Raw genomic sequence first — 17,702 nt, 5'->3', positions numbered from 1 at the left:
GACCTAGTCATGTTGCTGCTTTGACAAAGTCATTTCTGAAGATTCTTATTTCTATTCATGTGATGAGGGATGCCTCATTTTAAAACAATTTAAAATAATCAACCATTCCACCAAGTTAAATTATTCACAGCAGGTGCTTTATCATCTTTGACTGAGGTGGTTGAACTCAACACATCAACCTTCCTCGCTCAATTAATGTTAGGAAAACTTGAATTTGACTTAACTTTCATTATGTGTGTAACATACGGTATAATTCCTAATTTCATGAACACCACGTGGTCCCATGCTCTTCACCACATGAGGAGTTATCTTCACCTAAAACCTCAACCCTTTTATTGTCAACCCTATTAAAGGCCCAATGGTGACTGTATCAGTTTGATAGGTGACTTTATTTATACTTGATCAATGGGAAAATGTGGGATTTATCTCAAACATGCTTTTAAATAATAGTTAGGCGGTTACATAGGGTTGACAGACGGTGTGCTAAAAATGCAGATAAAATGCTCTTAGTTCATAGGATTTTAATGCCTGAGATGGGAGAGAAAAAAAGTTTTCTTCCGTAGGCTAAATATATATTTCATGAAATTGAATGTTGAAAGAAGAGATTTTAAAGATACTTTCTTAGAAGTTTGCACATTCAAAAGGCATCCATTTCGTTGGAACGACCCAAAAGTAATTTCTGCCTGAGTTTTATTATTGCTACGTTGAAGTAATCATGGATGAGAAATGCTGAGGTACGTTAGTGTCCATTGACTTTAGTAAAGTGTAGTTCTACTGTACACTTAGAAAATATAGTTCCAAAAGGGTTCTTTGGCTGTCCCCATAGGATAACACTTTTTGGCTCCAGGTAGAACCCTTTTTGGCTCCAGGTAGAACCCTTTTGGGTTCCATGTAGAATCCTCTGTGGAAAGGGTTATACATGGAACCCAAAAGGGTTCTACCTGGGACCAAAATAGTTCTACCTGGAACCAAAAGGGTTATACCTGGAATTATATGGGGACAGCCGAAGAACCCTTTTAGGTTCTAGATAGCATATTTTTTTGTCTTAGAGTGTACTTGAAAACTCATGAGGTATCAAAAACACATGTTTCTCCATTCCTCGTGAGAGAACACAAATGTGAACCATTCCAACAGCAGTGGGGACACGATAACTGAAAACAGTTTTTAGAAAGGAAAGCTTCTTTCAATTCACAAACACTTCTATCTCAAACCATTAGTGAAATCCATGGCTGATGCCATTTTACTTTCGGTGTGTTACACCAAGAGCAAGAGCAGCTGTCTCAGATTTAAGAAAGTTGGCACCGTCTTAAGAGTAGATAAAGAAATTTGCCTTACAGACCTGGGAGCCTGACGACGGAGGGGCGGATTTATAGGACAGATTAAGCCGTACATAAACTGTAGGCACTTCCCAAATAGCACCCTAGTCCCTACATAGTGCACTACTTTTGACCAAGACCATGGTCAAAAGGCGAGAACTATGTAGGGAATAGGGTGCCATTTGGGAGACAGCCTGTGCCTGAGAATGGAATGCATAATGTATCACGGAAGAGTGTAAGTTCCACACTGATAAAAGAGACTTTGGAAGCTTCTTATCCCCTTTAAACGTACTTTCATTAGCGTGCCAGTGTACGTGTCGGAAAGAAAAAGACAGTGCCTCCTCCTTCGGTGCGTCAAACAGTCAAGCAGGTCTTACGCAGGTAGAGGGGTGTGGTAAGTCTGTTGAGGCCTGCGCTTATTAAAACTCTGAAGAGCTTGGAACTGTGGAGGGTGACTAGTATATTGTATTCTATTGTAAAAAGAAGAATGATGTATTAGACTTATTAGCTACCTCCCACCATTTCAAGGAATACAATGACTAAGAATGATATCGTAGCATATGATGTATTGTATTACTCTGATATTGATTGTATTTTATTGTAAACATTATTTCTACATAAGGCCTCTGTATTTAAGCTATTACCTCCCACCATTTTCAAATAGCTAGTTAGTAGTGTTTGGATTGAACTGAATACAATGACTAAGGATTATATCATAGCAATTTGCTTTTACCCCCTTGAAAATCTAAATATATCCATTCTTCAGAAATGAACAAATACATCCGGGCAGCCACAGAGAATAACGATCTATACGCTGACTCGGTGAGTGAGTTTATAAGGAAGTGTATAGGAGATGTTGTACCAACTGTGACTATTAAAACCTACCCTAACCAGAAACCGTGGATGGATGGCGGCATTCAAGCAAAACTGAAAGTGCGAACCACCGGATTTAACCATGGAAACAGGACTGTGAGTTTGGCCGAATAGTGTAGTTATTCCCTCCGCAAGGCAATCAAACAAGTGAAATGTCGGTGTAGGGACAAAGTGGAGTYGCAATTCAACTGTTTAGACACGAGATGGGGTCTACAGGAAATTACGGACTACAAAAAGAAAACCAGCCACGTCACGCATATTTAAAAGTGTTAACCCTCGCAGGGCTGCTGGCCCAGACACTATCTCTAGCCGCGTCCTCAGAGCATGCGCAGCCCAGCAGGCTGGTGTGTTTACGGACATATTCAATCACTCCTCATCCCAGTCTGCTGTCCCCACATGCTTCAATATGGCCACCATTGTTCCTGTAACCAAGAAGGCAAATATAACTGAACTAAATGTCTATTGCCCGTAGCACTCACTTCTGTCATCATGAAGTGCTTTGTGAGACGAGTCAAGGATCATATCACCTCCACCCTACCTGCCACCCTAGACCCACTTCATTTTGCATACCGCCCCAACAGGTCCACAAACGATGCATTTGCCATCACACTGCACACTGCCCTATCCCATCTCGGCAAGAGGAATGTAAGTATGCTGTTTAATTGACTACAGCTCAGCATTTAACACCATAGTACCCTCCAAGCTCATCATTAAGCTGGAGGCCCTGGGTCTCAACCTCACCCTGTGCAATTGAGTCCTGGACTTTCTGACGGGCCGCCCCCAGGTGGTGAAGGTAGGAAACAACATCTCCACTTCTCTGATCCTCAATTCAGAGTCCCCACAAGGGTGTGTGCTCATCCCCCTCCTGTACTCCCTCCCTACAACAGTAGTGGGCTTGATTACCAACAACGACGAGACAGCCTACAGGGAGGAGATGAGGCACTCGGAGATGAGGGCAACCTCTCACTCAACGTCAACAAAACAAAGGTGATGATATTGGATTTTAGGAAACAGCAAAGGGAGCACCCACCTATCCACATCAAGGGGACAGTAGTGGAGAAGGTGGAATGTTTTAAGTTCCTTGGCGGACACATCGCAGACAAACTGAAATGGTCTACCCACACAGACAGTGTGGTGAAGAACAGTGCCTCTTCAACCTCAGAAGGCTGAAAAAATGTGGCTTGTCACCAAAAACCCTGACAAACTTTTACAGATGCACAATCGAGAGTATCCTATCGGGCTGTATCACCGCCTGGTACGGCAACAGCACCGCCCTCATCCGGAAGGCTCTCCAGAGGGTGCGCATCACCGGGGGCAAACACACCTACAGCAGCAGGAAGGCCAAAAAGATCATCAAGGACAACAACCACTCGAGCCACTGCCTGTTCACCCCGCTACCATTCAGAAGGCGAGGTCCGTACAGGTGCATCAAAACAGCTCATGCCCATCTCATGCCCATCAGCAATCAGCAATCACTAACTCAGAGAGGTTGCTGAGAGGCTGACTCATATCACTGGTTACTTTAATAAATGGATCACGAGTCACATAATGTTACCATATCTTACATTAGTCATCTCATATGTATATACTGTACCTTATACCATCTATTGCACCTTGCCTATACCGCTCGGCCATCGCTCATCCATATATTTTTACATACATATTCTTATTCCGTCCCGTTAGATTTGTGTGTATTAGGCAGTTGTTGGTGAATTGTTAGATTACTTGTTAGATATTACTGCACTGTTGGAATTAGAAGCTCAAGAATCTCGCTACACCCACATTAACATCTGCTAACCATGTGTATGTGACCAATCAAATTTGATTTGATTTGATGAGTCAGTCAGGAATGAGTGATTCCCTCAGCTTTATGTAGGTGCCGAGGCTATATGACTGTGCCATCAACTTGATTATTTAGAAGACATCACGTGCTTATATTCAGTCAACACATCTTAAGAATATCATGGAATATAATTGAACATTTCTGTTTCTCTTAGAATAAAAACCTTAATGTAACAACAGTTTTAGTAAGTAATACTGTTGAGTATAAACAAAAAAATATCCAGGACAGTGGAATAGCAATTCTTACACTATTGTTCTCATTTCAATCACCTGCTTCATCCTTCATCAGTTTCTATTTGGTTTATGTCACCCATTCATTGTCACTTAGAGACACATAAGCGTCTTGGGACCCAAAAGCATAATCAGTGCTCTAACTCCCCCTTGCGGTGGTCTGGAGCAATGAAGCAGTGACGCAGGGTACCGTACTAAACCACAAATTACCTCTCAGTCTCGCAGCATAATCTCAAAACTTTTAGTTGAGCAACCACTGTAGCTTACATCGTTTCACAGACACAGTTCCAAAAGAGTGTCACACAGTGGCAGAATAAATTCAACCACAACATTCAGAAAGTATTCAGACCCTTTCACATGTTCCACATTTTGTGACGTTACAGCCTTATTCTACAATGGATTAAATATGCACAATATATGACAATGCAAAAACCGTGTTTAGCGTGTCTGGCAAGACGCCGGTGTCCGCGACGTGGCTGGTTTTCCTTTTATAGTCCGTGATTGATTGTAAACCCTGCCACATACGGTGGTCCGTCCTTTAAAAGTTGCAACGTACTGCAGCACAGCTTGTGTAGTGCCGCAGTATTCTATGGCACGTTATTTAAGTGCCAACCACTGGTACCATTATYGCTAGTTAGTGCTAGTTTGACCAACAGATTACATTTTTGAGAAGCATTTGATAGCCTTCAATAGTGGCTGTACTAGAGAATTTAAAACCTTGTTTTGTAAGAACATAGTATATGGGACTGATATTAAGATTGATTAATATTATGGTGTTTCTATTCCAAGAAAAACCCTCTGGGTTTCCGTTAGGGTGGAATGGAAAATATGGCGCTGTACAACGTGATGGTTGGGAGTAGGCTACAGTGGTGGGCTGTTTAGCTAAGGAATCCCTGTGTCATGCGCCGGCACTGGGAGACCGGGGTTCAATTCCTCGACGGGGAGGAAGGAGTAGGCTGTCCTTGTAAATAATAATTTTTTCTTAACTGACTTGCCTAGTTAAATAAAGGTTATACTAAGAGCATAACATTTMTATATCATAATTGTAGTCTAACCAATACCCAAGCGGAGATTCAGTCAAAATAAAAATATAATTGATTTATCAAGACCAGTCCCCATGCTTGTTTTAGAGCACCGCAAAACGGTGCTAAAGTAGTTGTAGGCTAATGCTTCAAATCCTATTGCTTCTAACTTCAATATACTCTTTAAATAAATAAGACCTACACCACTTTTAACAGCACATTACTCAACACTAGTGAGACTCATGTCGCTTACGATAGGCCTACAGTATATATCGAAAAATATGACGTGACTCTCCACCAATAACTACATATAGAGGATTGGAGGTTTATAAATTAAAACCAAAAGCCGCCTCATGGGTCTCCCAGCACGGGTATCTGTAGCAACACAGTTTGAATTGCGATACGGTGACTTAGACAGCTGCGCCACAGGGGAGGCCCCATCCACAAAGTATCAAAATACTGAGATGTGTTGGTAAAGGTATATTGTCCTGCTAATAGGCCATAATGGGCTATTATAAAACTGTACATGGTGTCCAGGTCAGGTTGACAAAAACATTTCTTTATTAAAGACTACCATAAAGAATGTTGGTACTTATTTATTTTGATCCAAAGCCATGAATGAGTGAGTCACTCAGCTTTATGTAGGTGCCGGCTATATGACTGTGCCATCAACTTGATAATATATAACGATATTTTGGAGGTTATTTTGGAGGTTTTCAAAAAAGATTAATTGAGCGATTGTAATCTGAATAAAGGCCCAAATAATATTTGTAAAGGCCGAAATATGTATTTTTGTTTTTAGAGGGCGAGGAACACTGGGCCAATTGTGCACCTGCCTATGGGACTCCCAATCACGGTTGGATGTGATACATAATAATAATAATACTTAACTTAGAGCCTAACTTAGAAATACATTTGATGATAGAATTTTCCCCCTGCCCTCCATCTAGGCAAGTATATTGTCCAGCTACCTGCTAGAACAGCGGGAATGTTTCACTAGTCAGCGCCATTATTAGTGCAATGCCCCTAAAAGTTTTGCAGTGGATACAGCTGGAGAACTGCAAGGCAATCCCATTGTGCGCCACTCGAGAGCCATGACCAATATATATTGTCCTCCAGATATAATATATCTGTGAGAATATTCAAGGGGCTTATATATAATTCTAAATTAATATCAATGATAATCACTGTGTTATAAATAACAATATTTTGGAGATGATTTCGTTATTTCCAAATAACATAAAATGAGCAAGAAAAAGGCCATTCTTGAATATGGGGTGAGACATTGTTACTAATTTGTAAATAAAGCCAGTTTGTTATTTAGAATTATTTATTTCTGTTTTTAGAAGGAGAGAAACCAAAAACCTACAGTCATCTCATGGGTCTCCCTGTCAAGGACAGCACGGGTATTGAACCAGCATTTGTAGCAACACAGCTTGCACTGCTATGCAGTGTCTTAGACTTTGCACCACTCAGGCGCTGTACGACATGACCGGTCGGGAGTGGACTACAGTACTAGAGTAAGAGCAAAATAATCCTAACAAAACAAATGAATAAAAATCTTAGTTTTAGTAAGTAACACTGAAGTCGTACACAATTATCATTTTCATTTTTCATTTTCTATTTAGGTTTATATCATCCATTCATTGTCAGCTAGAAACACAGTAGGACCCAAAAGTATAATCAGTGCTCTAACTCTCCCGTGTTGCGCTGGTCTGGAGCAATGAAGTGGTGACGCAGGGTACCGTACTAAACCACAAATTACCTCTAAGTACCGCAGCATAATCACAAAACTGTTAGTGGAGCAACCACTGTACGTCTCGTGTCTGAGCCATTGAGTTGCGAATCCACTTTGTCTCGATATTGACCTTTTGGCTGTTTGATTGCCTTGCGGAGGGAACGACTACCGTGTTTGTATCCTGCCATACTTTGCCGTGGTTAAATGCGGTGCTTCGTGCTTTCAGTTTTGCGCGAATGCTGCCATCTATTCACCTGCACTTCACAGAGTTGTGAAGGTGTACATTGATCTTGATGCGCCTTTTCAATAAATATCCAAGGTCTTATTCTAATGACATGATGATTAATGCTTGAAGAAATATTCTCGCTCTTATCTATAATATTCTTATCATGTCGACTAGCCTACCCGCACAGCCTACACCCTCTTCTGTATTTGTGAGCCTTTGGCTAGAGCACATGTGCCAAGACCAGAGCATACACATTTGCTATATAACCCAACAGTTTTTGTGACAAAACTATTAATAGAGTTGAAAATACGACTTTTTTCCGCAATAAGTCCGTTTTGGGGAAACACACCACTGGTGGGAAAATGTGCGTTTTAGAATATTTGCATTAACATTTGTCGCCAATTGGATGGAATCCTAGCTACTCATCATCTTACGGCGAAGATGACAACACAAACCGTTTCAACTTCAACATTTCAACAACATCAACAATATACCTAGTCTAATACATTAGCAATTTAAAAACACCAAAAACAATTCAGTCCAATCAATCAGTGTGTGTGTGTGTGCGTGTGCGCGCAAGAGAAAAGAGAAAAAAACATGTTGATTTACCCTACTTGCAGAAGAATACCATCCTCTTCTCTTTCATGCTAAAAAATGGTCAATGACTCTGTAATACAGTAGCCAACTCCGCTGGACTTAAGTTCATGCAGTACACCCTCTTCCATTTAATTTTTTTTGTCTCTCTTGTCCACAACGATTGTGTATGTAGGTTTTTAATCCTTTTCAGACAGGGAAATGACCTTTCAGCTGATGTACTTGTAACATGAACTCCTTCAGTTTCTGTTTCAGAGCACTGCTCTGGAACGATTTCATATTTATCCTAGCCTGGCTCAATATTGATCTGATCAAAAACCATGTCCAATGATCTCTGGCCTTCGTGCACTGCATGCACTGCTCTACTTTTGAAGTTCCAAGGAGTGGCACAACCTCCCTGTACCTGAATGGTATTGTCAATCTCAGTTTGTCAATCTCAATTGTCAATGCTTGTCTTTTTGCATGACCGGGTAAAAAAGTTATAAACTGTCCATGGATGCAAAAAAACAACTATTGCTTGTCCCCTGTCATAAAACTAAATGTACTTTCTGGGCATAACAATGTCTGAACAGGGCATATTGACAGTGGCTTTTCACGAGCGCCTGAACCCCACTCTTGCAGCACGTCCCATTGTAAGTCTGGCAGATGAGTTTGGCTGCTCGGTTGTATTTGCCAATAGTTTGCATTACAACAGCAGTGATGGCCTCTGCATTTCTCTCTGCACTTACAACTAAAAACCCCAGGAATCTCTAGCAGATAACACCCTTATTTATCATTGACATAGCGTGTTATGATTGTCAATTGACATTTGCAGGATATGTCTGTGGTGTCATCCTCCTGACTGCTATGAGGATGACACCATGGGAGTGTGAAACACTGCAAATGCTTTGACAAGTTCACACAAAATTGTTGCTGACTCATCGTGTTCCCTGAAGGCTTGCTCCTGCCTTCCCAAGTACATTCAGAATGTCTCTGTTTGTTGTGCCTCATTGTTCCGGACTCGACCAACGAGCTTTAGTTTCAGGCTTGCCATAATGTGGTTTTTTWGACTTTCTATGTCGGTTAAGGGAACTGCCCAGGTTTGCAAGATCAGAATAACTGGGGGGGCTTGAGGGTTGTTGAGTGAACATGTGTTCTTGTCAAATAGAATATACTGTGTCCATGAATGCCAGCCACTGACAGAAACTGATTGCTTTGGATATATTTAGATTATCAAGGTGGTAAAACTACACCATGATCAATTGACGTCAGTATTTCAACACAAACCTCTGAATATCCAGGAAAATAGTACAGAGAAAATTATACAAACAGCAACACATTCCCAGTTTATTAAAAAACAAAAGATATAACATTTATTGGGCTGAACGTGAGTTGAGTCTAAAATAAAATGTCAGAAAAACACGCTCATAAAAATATACAGAATGCTCAAGAGGGGTTGTTAGGTGCAGGGACATTTTGTTTTTAAACTAGGGATATTTGTCCAAACTCAAACAGTGGAGAACAAACCAGAGACCCTACCTCCCGGGTAGAAGTCTTTTAAACATTTATTTAACTCCTTTCTCCTCCTCCATCTCTCCCTCTCCTTCCGGTGCCCAATTTGTTTTGAATGTGTCAGGATGATGACACGATGTCCAGAAAGTACAACGTTTTCCAAACCTATTAATGTGAATGGCAAGGTCCCCTTGTCTGAGCTTCTTCTTTCTCTTCTCCCTCTCTCCTTCCCATATCTAAAACTAACTTTCATTCCGGTGATCAAAGTGTACCAGCGTACGACACGGCGCTCCCCAAGGATTTGCCGTTGCACGGCCTCTGAAAGGAGGTGACCGCTAAGAAGTACATTTGTCTCTCAAGCAAATAGGTCTTTATGAATAAGTTATTACTGATTATGACTTCAATGCCAAGGAGTAGGAGTGGCCTGGGGAAGTGGGCGGGTGAGTTTAGGGTTGGGATAGAGACTGGGGTTGTTCTTAGTGTATAAAATAAACAATCCTTCGATGACCAGCAACTATATTCCCGATATTTCATCTGGTTTTCCTTACTCGTTGGGAGCCCCAGTTGACAGATGCTTCAATGCTTCTAACTTCGAGGAATGTTTGGTGATCAATGTATATTTCATTTTGGTTGTTTGTTTTTCCCCATGTAAAACAGAAATAATTTAACCGTTTCCTTTGCAGCTATAGATGCTAACTGAACAGCCCTCCCCCTTTGCACCATGCTAAGGCTTGGCTAGCCAGTAGCAGCCTTGTGGATCTGTCTTGGGAAGGGTATTTATGCTTTGGCTATGCTAGCGGTACGTCCTTGCATCACCCATCACTTAAACTACAGGCACTTAGGGTATACTGTATATAATGCTGATACAGCTATACCGATACAGCAAATGGATATTGTGACTGGTCGGCAGTTGGGGTCATTAAAGAAATTCATATTCACGACGGAGACCTTATTTAACTTTCCAATTGATTTTACTCTAACACCCATTCAACATGCACAGTAAATGTATGGTTCTTTACAGTTCATCATATGGGCTTTGAGTAATTTGAGGCTAAACATTTATTCGCCGGCATCACGGAGTGTTGTTTGGCCTATGTAATGCATTCATTACACACAGGGCCATCCCAGACGATAAAGAACTCAATTGGAATACTACTTTCCTCTAAATTGCTTTGACTAAAAAGCTTTGGCTTAATGCAACACCGACTGTCATGAGGCATTTAAGTACATAGACCTCATAGAGCTGACTACAACAGATAACATAATCCATTAGCTATGGGTGTCTATTCTACTGACAGCGAAGCTAATAAAAATCTTTAGAATTTGGCGCATAAAGTCCACATATATAGAAATGACCTGACAATTTGCTATTTTAATATAGACGGCCATATTTGAATATGGAGTGGATGGAGTCGAAGTGAAATGCAATCAGTCGGCTCTGTGTGTGTAATCCTGACCAGGGGCAGAGAAGAGGATGAGGATCTCTACATTAATGAGTTATCAAAGCCTGGGCAGATGGAGGACGAGCTAACAGTCTTAGTCATTAATTGAGTGACTTACTAATAAGACCAATAAAGCAAGACTAATGGGTGTGGGGTTGCAAGCATCATCGCATAAGCTTAGAGATCAAATTACGTGTGTGTGTGTGTGTGTGTGTGTGTGTGTGTGTGTGTGTGTGTGTGTGTGTGTGTGTGTGTGTGTGTGTGTGTGTGCAAGTGTGTTTCTCTGTTTGCGTGACCGGGTGTGTGTGTGTCCCATCTTTTCAGGGCCATTGGCTCGATCTCAAAAGTATGTTAATGATGATAATAATGATGGGGCCGGTAATATGATGCTTCTCCTCCCACGCCCCTGTGACTGCTGCATCATCCTCCGCAGCTGCTACAGCTGCTGCACTCTTCTAACACAAACGCACGCGTGTAGTACAGTACACACACACAAACATATTGCTATGGATACTGGCTCTCAATGATTAAGTCACTGATATTCACACTGTAGGCACTATTCAATCTAAACTAGTCACCAGATTTCATTGCATTTGAATTGTAATTTCCTCAGTGAGGAAAAAATTATAATAATGCGCCTCAAAGACTAACAAGTTAGTGTACTTGTACCCCATAAGTTCCTGACACCATTCCATTAGAAGCTGGCACATGCTGAAACAGACGGTGGATGAACACATAGGCTGCCCAAAGTTCTGTTGTGCTACAGTGATAGTGTTAGTGTTAACATTTAAATGAGATACAAAATCTACAATATCTATGTGTGTGTGTGTGTGTGTGTGCGCGTGCGTGCATGTGTGCAACAGAACAGTGCAATTAAAACGGCTCTATTCCATTCTATTCTATACCGCTACGTATGAAGCAATGTATTGGACATTATATTTAGTATGCTAGCATGGAGAATCAAACACACTCCTTGGACTGGGCCAGCTCGTGTGTATAGGAGCAGAACCTGCTTGGAGAGGATGTACTACTAGGCTACACTGTGTATAGGGTCAGGGAAGAGGTGTAAACAAGTCAGGAAAATGATTGAATTGAATAAGAACCTGAAAGGGGAAAAGCCGACACTGCAAAACGTGAAATCTATCTTAATGCATCTTATTTCAGGATTTTTTTCTTAATAAGACGAAATATATTGAAATAAGATCAGTTTCACTTTTTGTATTCAGCCTTTAAAATGTTTTTAAATAACTCAATTATCTGCCAATGACGTTGGTACGAAATAAAACTCACATTTTAAGTCAATCGATATCAGATATTTAGGCTTGCTTAGATTTCACATTTTGCAGTGTAGTGGCCCATGTTCAGTATAGGGTATGCATGAGACCTGGGATGTTCAGGGAATGGCTCAGAAAGCTCATAAGTCTACATCTCCACAACACAAGGCAGAGTACAGAGGGAAGGCCTCAGTGTTACCACAGCCTGTGTCCCGATTAAGTCCTAGTTAAAAGTATTCTGCTCCTGCTATGGCTCCATATTGAAGATATTGTGGGCTGCATCCTAAAGAGCACCTTATTCCATATATAGTGCACTTCTATTTATAGTTCAATTGGGTTGAGATCTGGTGACTGACACACACGCACTCACACACGCACGCACACCATATACAGTGCATTCAGAACGTATTCAGACCCCTTCCCTTTTTCCACATTTTGTTACGTTACAGCCTTCTTCTAAAATTGATTAGAAAAAAAACACTCATCAATCTACACACAATACCCCATAATGAAAATGTATACAAAATAAAAAACATAAATACTTTATTTACATAAGTATTCAGACCCTTTGCTATGAGACTCGAAATTGAGACAGGATTGTGTCGAAGCACAGATCTGGGGAAGGGTACCAAAGAATGTCTGCAGCGTTGAAGGTCCCCAAGAACACAGTGGCCTCCATCATTCTTAAGTGGAAGAAATGTGGAACCACCAAGACTTAGAGCTAGCCGTCCAGGCCAAACTGAGCAGTCGGGAGAGAAGGTCCTTGGTCAGGGAGGTGACCAAGAACCGAATGGTCACTCTGACAGAGTTCCTCTGTGGAGATGGGAGAACCTGCAGCACTCCACCAATCAGGCCTTAATGGTAGAGTGGCGAGACGGAAGCCACTCTTCAGTTAAAGGCACATAACAGCCCGCTTGGAGTTTGCCAAAAGGCATCTAAAGGACTCTCAGACCATGAGAAACAAGATTCTCTGGTCTGATGAAACCAAGATTGAACTCTTTGGCCCGTTTTTTCAGCGGCAGGGACTGGGAGATTAGACAGGATTGAGGGAAAGATGAACGGAGCAAAGTACATAGAGATCCTTGATGAAAACCTGTTCCAGAGCACTCAGGACCTCATACTGGGGTGAAGGTTCACCTTCCAACAGGACAACGACCCTAAGGACACAGCCAAGACATCGGGACAAGTCTCTGCATGTCCATGAGTGGCCCTGTGGCATGACTCTCTCCTTGGTGGGAATCAAAAGGAGACTTTGCCAGAACTCCAACATCCAAAAGTAAATAATGTAACAATATTTCTAACATAAAGAATGTAGGAAATTATTTTGGAGGATCCAAACAATAATCATGTCATATCATTTAGCAATTTGTGACGTCATTACGGATGGTATAACATGATACCTGTAACTCTGAAAGTAGACACGTCCGAGTTACCAGTTTTGCCTCTAAATGTTGTAAAACTTAGATGATTAAATATGAAACTATTTGTGAAAAGATAGCAATGTGACTTTAGCCTTCTAAATGAGAATTATTTTTCATGTAAACTTTTGCCAAGTCAGTAACCACGCCCATGTGAGCACAGACATCATGGCAACACGATGGAACAATCCTCCAAGGTGAGTACTTAAAAGGACTTGCTGAAGAATGAACATACTAGACCAGAGAACTTAAGGACGCAGTCCACACGTTGAAATGGTTGCAATTTAAATACTGACCAGACAGCGTGGAGCGGGGGCTACACGGCTGACAAATGATTTAAAACTACAACACCAGAAAATGGTAAGACCCTCTGAAACGCTCGATGGGTGAAGAAGATAAAGACTACACATTCACAGTCTGCAGCTGTATATGTTAAATAGTCTAGAAAACTCGACCGAAGACGAGAAAAGAATAACATTTCCCTATCACCACTGTGTGATACATCTCTGATGGATACATTCTAACAAACACTCCAGAACAAATAAACTACAACTACAAAGGACATTGTGTCCTCTGGTGGACAAATCAGAGACTTCTGTCGAACTACTCCTCATAGACGGACCGGGTGATTTCAACAAAGAGACGACAAAGACATACACACGTAAATATATGTGTTGCATTTCTTTTCTGAATGAGCGGTTGTTCATGTGCAAAGTATTAATTCTCTTGAGCATAGCTTCCACATGTATGTACCAGCCCACTCTCTTTGTCTCTCCCTCTCCTTACATGCCCCTCCCTTTCCATTGTGTAACAAGCCATCATATCGGGTTAGTCCACTAGGGACTTTTCATTGCATTATGTTAGTAATCAATAACCTGTAACGTGTGTTTGTTTATGTATTTCTGTGTGATTATTTAGTTAGTTAGTAAATATATGATTAAGACAATTTATGTATCACTGAATCATCACTTTTAGGCTAAGGTTCGTGCAGATTTACGAGGTCAACGATGTTCATAATGAGACAATTTGTAATTGATGGCTGGGATGATACCGATATATTCTGATCAATTCTTGAGTTAATTCAGGAAACGGTACCTCATTAAACAAACTTTTCCCATGGTGCCCCAGATTCCTAATGAGTTAATTGTTACATAATTCATTTAATCGGGTAATGTTTAAACGTCGGATGTAATTATTCAATGAATAGCCGTCAATCATATTAATGGTAGACACGTCACGACACTAGCCAGACCCCGGACTTGAACCTGATCGAACATCTATGGAGAGACCTGAAAATAGCTGTGCAGCAACACTCCCCATCCAACCTGACAGAACTTGAGGATCTGCAGAGATGAATGGGAGAAACTCTCCAAATACTGTTGTGCCAAGCTTGTAGCGTCATACCCAAGAAGATTCAAGGCTGTATTCACTGCCAAATGTGCTTCAACAAAGTACTGTGTAAAGAGTCTGAATACTTATGTAAATGTGATTTCAGTTTTTTATATTTAATATATTTGCAAACATTTCTAAAAATCTGTTTTTGCTTTGTCATTATGGGGTATCGTGTGTAGATTGTTGAGTGAAAAAAACAAACATTTTATTCAATTTTAGAATCAGGCTGTAACGTAACAAAATGTGCAAAAAGTGAAGGGGTCTGAATACTTTCCGAATGCACTGTGAACCCCCCTCTATGCTCCTTTGAGAACCCTCTTTCCAAGTCACTGAGGTATCCAGACATGGTAGCCAAAATAATAGGCAACTGGGCATTTTAATACATGACCCTAAGCATGAAGGAAGGTTTTTTGCTTAATTAACTCAAGAACCAGACCTGCGTGGAAGAACCTGCTTTCAATACAATTTGTATCCCTCATTTACTTAAGTGTTTCCTTTATTTTTCGCAGTTACCTGTAGCTTGGTAATTATCTTTTGGGTAGTGATAGTCTACTTTCAGCTATTTAGAATATATTGTACATCACGGTTTACGTGATAGTCACTGTAGTTTATGTACTGTGATGGCTAGTTTGTTTTATTTAGCTGCAGAAACCACCCATCTGTGACTTTGTGTAACATTCGCAGTTCACTCATCCTTTAATCTTCTTTCATTTTCTATCTCCATCCCTCCATCTTCCAGCTCGGTTTTTAAATACCCCACCTAGAGTTGTTCCAATTAACGAAACAGTTTTAAGTGAGGCTTTTTTTCTCTCTCATAATCAGCTTTGGTAATGACTTTGGATTATTTMATGTGCAAACCCAATTCCCCTTTCTAATTTACCTTAACGTATCGATTGGTGACCACCGCTGAATACCTGAAGACTTCCTACTGTGTTCAGTCTTTACTATCGCTTTTCCCGTCTCGCCATTCATTTTCCGATGACGTTCAACACACAGACGATAACACACACAAAAAAAAAAAGTTTTCTGGTTTAAGTTCTGGCATTAGCTGTCAAAACAAAAAATCAAATGTCAGTGAATGTCGCTGTGGGTATAATCGATAAGTTTAAGGATAGGATGTGTAACCATGGAGATAAGCTTGATGCAGGGAGACAGGTAGTTTGTTATGAATGTTCAACTGAAAAGCATTGACATAACAATCTCCATTATTCTGAGAAAAGGTACGTTCAAGAATCATGCATTAGTTCAAAACTAACCTTTTGAATCTACCATCTTATCAACAGCAAATAGGTCTTATGTCAAAGGTAATATCTAGAATTCATGCTATGTCTGAGTTGTACTGTTAAAGTCGGAAGTTTACGTACACTTAGGTTGGGGTCATTAAAACTAGTTTTTCAACCACTCCACAAATTTCTTGTTAACAAACTATAGTTTTGGCAAGTCGGTTAGGACATCTACTTTGTGCATGACGCAAGTTATTTTTCCAACAATTGTTTACAGACAGATTATTTCACTTATAATTCACTGTATCACAATTCCAGTGGGTCAGAAGTTTACATACACTAAGTTGACTGTGCCTTTAAACAGCTTGGAAAAGTTTATCTCCCATAAGTCTTCTTACAAGAGTACAAATAAGGAAACAGATCAAACGGATACATAGACGTTGCCATTGGCGCAAAGCAAGGAACAGCATATAGAGAAGGGAAAAAACAAAAATGCATATTTATTGCTATGGCAGTTAGCGGGTAGAGCATGTTTGACCAGGGCTAGTGTAATTGTGTTTACGGTCAGAATTGCTTGTTTATTTAGAGTCCGTTTTTTTGTAATTTTTTGTAAAATCATTTCATATGTAATCTAGCACTCAACTAGAAGCTGGTTTATAATATTTTTCTCAAATGAATTGAATTGTCTTATCAAATTAGGATGACAATGGATTTGATCAACTGCAGATGTAGACCAATATAGCCTATATAGGGCTCTACAACAATGTGCTAAAACATAGTGGTGGATTCATTACTGAATAGGGAGGGGAGGCAATGCATCATCACTTACCCTCTGTATTTGATAAGTCCACCATTATGTAAAGTGCACACAGTCAACATGTATACACCCATCACGGGTATCTATATCACCAGTGAATCCAGTATCCTACTCTATTCAGTGCACAGGCACACAAATGAATGAGTGAATATGTGAATGCTGCTCACAGGTCTAAATAACAATTAGAAATGTGGAGCATGATATTCCTTTATCTACTCTCTCTCTCTCTCTCTCTCTCTCTCTCTCTCTCTCTCTCTCTCTTTCTCTGTCTCTCTGTCTCTCTGTCTCTCTGTCTCTCTGTCGCTCTCTATCTTTGTCTGTGTGTGGCTTTCTCTCGTCCTCTCTCTCTATCCCTTTGTCCTTGTCATCTCACGAGGAGACAGTGACAACGAGTGCTCTCGTCCTTGGGAGCTGAGGCTTCACTATTGACTGGCATGATGAGCTGCTTGTTTCCTTGCTCCTTCCACACGATCTCCGTAATCCCTGTGTCTTAGCCGCCAACACGACACACGTCAGGAAACCATGGGGGGATTCTGAGGGGGGTGTCTGACTGTCGACACTCATTATATCAGACCTTGGAGGAGGAAGAGGGAGCAGGAAGGAGCAGGGCGTGCCAAGACACACACACACACACACAGTCTTGTATAACTAACACAATCCAGTCCCATTCAAAGTCCTATTTTCCCTAACCTCGAATCCTGACCCATACCCTAACCCCAAAACCGAACCTTAACCCTAACCCTAGCTTTTAACCCTAACCCTAAAACGAACCCTAGTTCCTGAACCTAATTCTAACCTTAACC

The 17,702-nt window shown here is 40.8% G+C and overlaps 1 protein-coding gene across 1 annotated transcript in view; it reads left to right on the top strand.

Moving 5' to 3' along the window:
* LOC111967632 (protein diaphanous homolog 2-like) overlaps nt 1-17,702 on the top strand; it is a 622,518-nt gene that overhangs the window by 520,786 nt on the left and 84,030 nt on the right.

Source organism: Salvelinus sp. IW2-2015, linkage group LG8 (assembly GCF_002910315.2).
Source record: "Salvelinus sp. IW2-2015 linkage group LG8, ASM291031v2, whole genome shotgun sequence".
Classification (NCBI taxonomy): domain Eukaryota; kingdom Metazoa; phylum Chordata; class Actinopteri; order Salmoniformes; family Salmonidae; genus Salvelinus; species Salvelinus sp. IW2-2015.
This window is presented reverse-complemented; position numbering and strand designations above follow the sequence as displayed.